This window comes from Rutidosis leptorrhynchoides, chromosome 11 (genome assembly GCF_046630445.1).
Source record: "Rutidosis leptorrhynchoides isolate AG116_Rl617_1_P2 chromosome 11, CSIRO_AGI_Rlap_v1, whole genome shotgun sequence".
NCBI lineage: Eukaryota > Viridiplantae > Streptophyta > Magnoliopsida > Asterales > Asteraceae > Rutidosis > Rutidosis leptorrhynchoides.
Window position 1 is genome coordinate 679,472 of NC_092343.1, and position 6,000 is coordinate 685,471.

Genomic DNA, 6,000 nt, shown 5'->3' on the forward strand with positions numbered 1-6,000 from the left:
AAACTGAATGAGAATGTAATTGTAAGTATTTTTGTTAAGTAGAAGTATTTTGATAAGTGTATTGAAGTCTTTCAAAAGTGTATAAATACATATTAAAACACTACATGTATATACATTTTAACTGAGTCGTTAAGTCATCGTTAGTCGTTACATGTAAGTGTTGTTTTGAAACCTTTAGGTTAACGATCTTGTTAAATGTTGTTAACCCAATGTTTATAATATCAAATGAGATTTTAAATTATTATATTATCATGATATTATCATGTATGAATATCTCTTAATATGATATATATACATTAAATGTCTTTACAACGATAATCTTTACATATATGTCTCGTTTAAAAATCATTAAGTTAGTAGTCTTGTTTTTACATATGTAGTTCATTGTTAATATACTTAATGATATGTTTACTTATCATAGTATCATGTTAACTATATATATATCCATATATATGTCATCATATAGTTTTTACAAGTTTTAACGTTCGTGAATCACCGGTAAACTTGGGTGGTCAATTGTCTATATGAAACATATTTCAATTAATCAAGTCTTAATAAGTTTGATTACTTAACATGTTGGAAACATTTAATCATGTAAATATCAATCTCAATTAATATATATAAACATGGAAAAGTTCGGGTCACTACAGTACCTACCCGTTAAATAAATTTCGTCCCGAAATTTTAAGCTGTTGAAGGTGTTGACTAATCTTCTGGAAATAGATGCGGTTATTTCTTCTTCATCTGATCTTCACGCTCCCAGGTGAACTCGGGTCCTCTACGATCATTCCATCGAACCTTAACAATTGGTATCTTGTTTTGCTTAAGTCTTTTAACCTCACGATCCATTATTTCGACGGGTTCTTCGATGAATTGAAGTTTTTCGTTGATTTGGATTTCATCTAACGGAATAGTGAGATCTTCTTTAGCAAAACATTTCTTGAAATTCGAGACGTGGAAAGTGTTATGTACAGCCGCGAGTTGTTGAGGTAACTCAAGTCGGTAAGCTACTGGTCCGACACGATCAATAATCTTGAATGGTCCAATATACCTTGGATTTAATTTCCCTCGTTTACCAAATCGAACAACGCCTTTCCAAGGTGCAACTTTAAGCTTGACCATCTCTCCAATTTCAAATTCTATATCTTTTCTTTTAATGTCAGCGTAGCTCTTTTGTCGACTTTGGGCGGTTTTCAACCGTTGTTGAATTTGGATGATCTTCTCGGTAGTTTCTTGTATAATCTCCGGACCCGTAATCTGTCTATCCCCCACTTCACTCCAACAAATCGGAGACCTGCACTTTCTACCATAAAGTGCTTCAAACGGTGCCATCTCAATGCTTGAATGGTAGCTGTTGTTGTAGGAAAATTCTGCTAACGGTAGATGTCGATCCCAACTGTTTCCGAAATCAATAACACATGCTCGTAGCATGTCTTCAAGCGTTTGTATCGTACTTTCGCTCTGCCCATCAGTTTGTGGATGATAGGCAGTACTCATGTCTAGAAGAGTTCCTAATGCTTGCTGTAATGTCTGCCAGAATCTTGAAATAAATCTGCCATCCCTATCAGAGATAATAGAGATTGGTATTCCATGTCTGGAGACGACTTCCTTCAAATACAGTCGTGCTAACTTCTCCATCTTGTCATCTTCTCTTATTGGCAGGAAATGTGCTGATTTGGTGAGACGATCAACTATTACCCAAATAGTATCAAAACCACTTGCAGTCCTTGGCAATTTAGTGATGAAATCCATGGTAATATTTTGCCATTTTTATTCCGGGATTTCGGGTTGTTGAAGTAGACCTGATGGTTTCTGATGCTCAGCTTTGACCTTAGAACACGTCAAACATTCTCCTACGTATTTAGCAACATCGGCTTTCATACCCGGCCACCAAAAATGTTTCTTGAGATCCTTGTACATCTTCCCCGTTCCAGGATGTATTGAGTATCTGGTTTTATGAGCTTCTTTAAGTACCATTTCTCTCATATCTCTAAATTTTGGTACCCAAATCCTTTCAGCCCTGTACCGGGTTCCGTCTTCCCGAATATTAAGATGCTTCTCCGATCCTTTGGGTATTTCATCCTTTAAATTTCCCTCTTTTAAAGCTCCTTGTTGCGTCTCCTTTATTTGAGTAGTAAGGTTATTATGAATCATTATATTCATAGATTTTACTCGAATGGGTTCTCTGTCCTTCCTGCTCAAGGCATCGGCTACCACATTTGCCTTCCCCGGGTGGTAACGAATCTCAAAGTCGTAATCATTCAATAATTCAATCCACCTACGCTGCCTCATATTCAGTTGTTTCTGATTAAATATGTGTTGAAGACTTTTGTGGTCGGTATATATAATACTTTTGACCCCATATAAGTAGTGCCTCCAAGTCTTTAATGCAAAAACAACCGCGCCTAATTCCAAATCATGCGTCGTATAATTTTGTTCGTGAATCTTCAATTGTCTAGACGCATAAGCAATCACCTTCGTTCGTTGAATTAATACACAACCGAGACCTTGCTTTGATGCGTCACAATAAATCACAAAATCATCATTCCCTTCAGGCAATGACAATATAGGTGCCGTAGTTAGCTTTTTCTTCAATAACTGAAACGCTTTCTCTTGTTCATCATTCCATTCAAATTTCTTCCCTTTATGCGTTAATGCAGTCAAGGGTTTTGCTATTCTGGAAAAGTCTTGGATGAACCTTCTGTAGTAACCAGCTAGTCCTAAAAACTGGCGTATGTGTTTCGGAGTTTTCGGGGTTTCCCACTTTTCAACAGTTTCTATCTTTGCCGGATCCACCTTAATACCTTCTTTGTTCACTATGTGACCGAGGAATTGAACTTCTTCCAACCAAAATGCACACTTTGAAAACTTAGCGTACAATTCTTCCTTCCTCAATACTTCTAACACCTTTCTCAAATGTTCACCGTGTTCTTGGTCATTCTTTGAGTAAATAAGTATGTCATCAATGAAAACAATGACAAACTTGTCAAGGTATGGTCCACACACTCGGTTCATAAGGTCCATGAACACAGCTGGTGCATTAGTTAAACCAAACGGCATGACCATAAACTCGTAATGACCGTAACGTGTTCTGAAAGCAGTCTTTGGAATATCATCTTCTTTCACCCGCATTTGATGATACCCGGAACGTAAGTCAATCTTTGAATAAACAGACGAGCCTTGTAGTTGATCAAATAAGTCGTTGATTCTCGGTAGTGGGTAGCGGTTCTTGATGGTAAGTTTGTTCAACTCTCGGTAGTCGATATACAACCTGAATATACCATCTTTCTTCTTGACAAACAAAACAGGAGCTCCCCACGGTGATGTGCTTGGTCGAATGAAACCACGTTCTAAAAGTTCTTGTAATTGGCTTTGCAGTTCTTTCATCTCGCTGGGTGCGAGTCTGTAAGGAGCACGAGCTATTGGTGCAGCTCCTGGTACAAGATCTATTTGAAATTCAACGGATCGATGTGGGGGTAATCCCAGTAATTCTTTCGGAAATACATCGGGAAAATCTTTTGCAATGGGAACATCATTGATGCTCTTTTCTTCAGTTTGTACTTTCTCGACGTGTGCTAGAACAGCATAGCAACCTTTTCTTATTAGTTTTTGTGCCTTCAAATTACTAATAAGATGTAGCTTCGTGTTGCCCTTTTCTCCGTACACCATTAAGGGTTTTCCTTTTTCTCGTATAATGCGAATTGCATTTTTGTAACAAACGATCTCTGCTTTCACTTCTTTCAACCAGTCCATACCGATTATCACATCAAAACTCCCTAACTCTACTGGTATCAAATCAATCTTAAATGTTTCGCTAACCAGTTTAATTTCTCGATTCCGACATATATTATCTGCTGAAATTAATTTACCATTTGCTAATTCGAGTAAAAATTTACTATCCAAAGGCGTCAATGGACAACTTAATTTGGCACAAAAATCTCTACTCATATAGCTTCTATCCGCACCCGAATCAAATAAAACGTAAGCAGATTTATTGTCAATAAGAAACGTACCCGTAACAAGCTCCGGGTCTTCCTGTGCCTCTGCCGCATTAATATTGAAAACTCTTCCGCGGCCTTGTCCATTCGTGTTCTCCTGGTTCGGGCAATTTCTAATAATGTGGCCCGGTTTTCCACATTTATAACAAACTACATTGGCATAACTTGCTCCGACACTACTTGCTCCGCCATTACTCGTTCCGACACCATTTATTCCTTTCGTTCTATTAACCCCTGGTCCGTAGACCTCACACTTCACTGCGCTATGACCATTTCTTTTACACTTGTTGCAAAATTTGGTGCAGAATCCCGAGTGATACTTTTCACACCTTTGGCATAACTGCTTCTGATTGTTGTTGTTGTTGCGGTTATTATTGTTATTGGGATGATTGTTGTAGTTGCTGTTGCTGTTGTTGTTGTTGTTGTTGTTGTTGGGCCGTTTGTTGTAGTTGCGATTGATGTTGCGATTGTTGGGATAATTGTTGCGATTATTGTTGTAATTGCTGTTGTTGTTGTATTGGTGATTCTTATCACCGTTTTCCTCCCACTTTCTTTTGACTTGCTTCACATTGGCCTCTTCAGCAGTCTGTTCTTTAATTCTTTCTTCAATATGGTTCACTAGTTTGTGAGCCATTCTACATGCCTGTTGTATGGAGGCGGGCTCGTGTGAACTTATATCTTCTTGGATTCTTTCCGGTAATCCTTTCACAAACGCGTCGATCTTCTCTTCCTCATCTTCGAATGCTCCCGGACACAATAGGCACAATTCTGTGAATCGTCTTTCGTACGTGGTAATATTAAATCCTTGGGTTCGTAACCCTCTAAGTTCTGTCTTGAGCTTATTGACCTCGGTTCTGGGACGGTACTTCTCGTTCATCAAGTGCTTGAATGCTGACCACAGTAGTGCGTACGCATCGTCTTGTCCCACTTGCTCTAGATAGGTATTCCACCATGTTAACGCAGAACCTGTGAAGGTATGCGTAGCGTACTTCACTTTGTCCTCTTCAGTACACTTACTTATGGCAAACACCGATTCGACCTTCTCGGTCCACCGTTTCAATCCGATCGGTCCTTCGGTTCCATCAAATTCCAAAGGTTTGCAGGCAGTGAATTCTTTGTAGGTGCATCCTACACGATTTCCTGTACTGCTAGATCCAAGGTTATTGTTGGTATGTAGCGCAGCCTGTACTGTGGCTATGTTTGACGCTAGAAAAGTACGGAATTCCTCTTCATTCATATTCACAGTGTGTCGAATAGTCGGTGCCATTTCCTGCAAAATAGTCAAATGGAACAAGTTAATCATACAGAATATTAAGAGTAGTTAATAGTATTTCGTAGCATAATATGAACTCATTTATAAAAGCTTTTTCTTCATATTAGCGTTTTATAAGTTTAAATTCGGGTAGTACCTACCCGTTAAGTTCATACTTAGTAGCTAATATACAATTCAACTACTACAATTCTATATGAAAAACTGATTATAATAATATTTTGCGTTCAAACTTTTACACAATATTTTACAAACTTACAATACAGCTTATTTTACATATAGCATGAAATATAGCACACAATAAATTTGATACAAGATGGTTGTGAAGATAATTCTAGCTAGTACACAAGTCGTTCAGCAAAGGCAATAAAGACACGTAATTCATACGTCCAGAAACAAGTCATGCATTCTGGTTTTACTAGGATTACTTCCCATCCTTGGTCTTGTAGAACATAACCGTTATGGCCGTTGATAAGACAGCGTGTTGTAACGTCGTCAAAGGGACGAGGGTTACGTAATGTCCAACAGTCCCGTAACAATCTAAAAACCTCATTTCTTACCCCAATTACCGACTCCGTCACTTGTGGGAACGTTTTGTTTAATAGTTGTAGCCCGATGTTCTTGTTCTCACTTTGGTGAGAAGCGAACATTACTAATCCGTAAGCATAACATGCTTCTTTATGTTGCATGTTAGCCGCTTTTTCTAAATCACGAAGTCCAATATTTGGATAT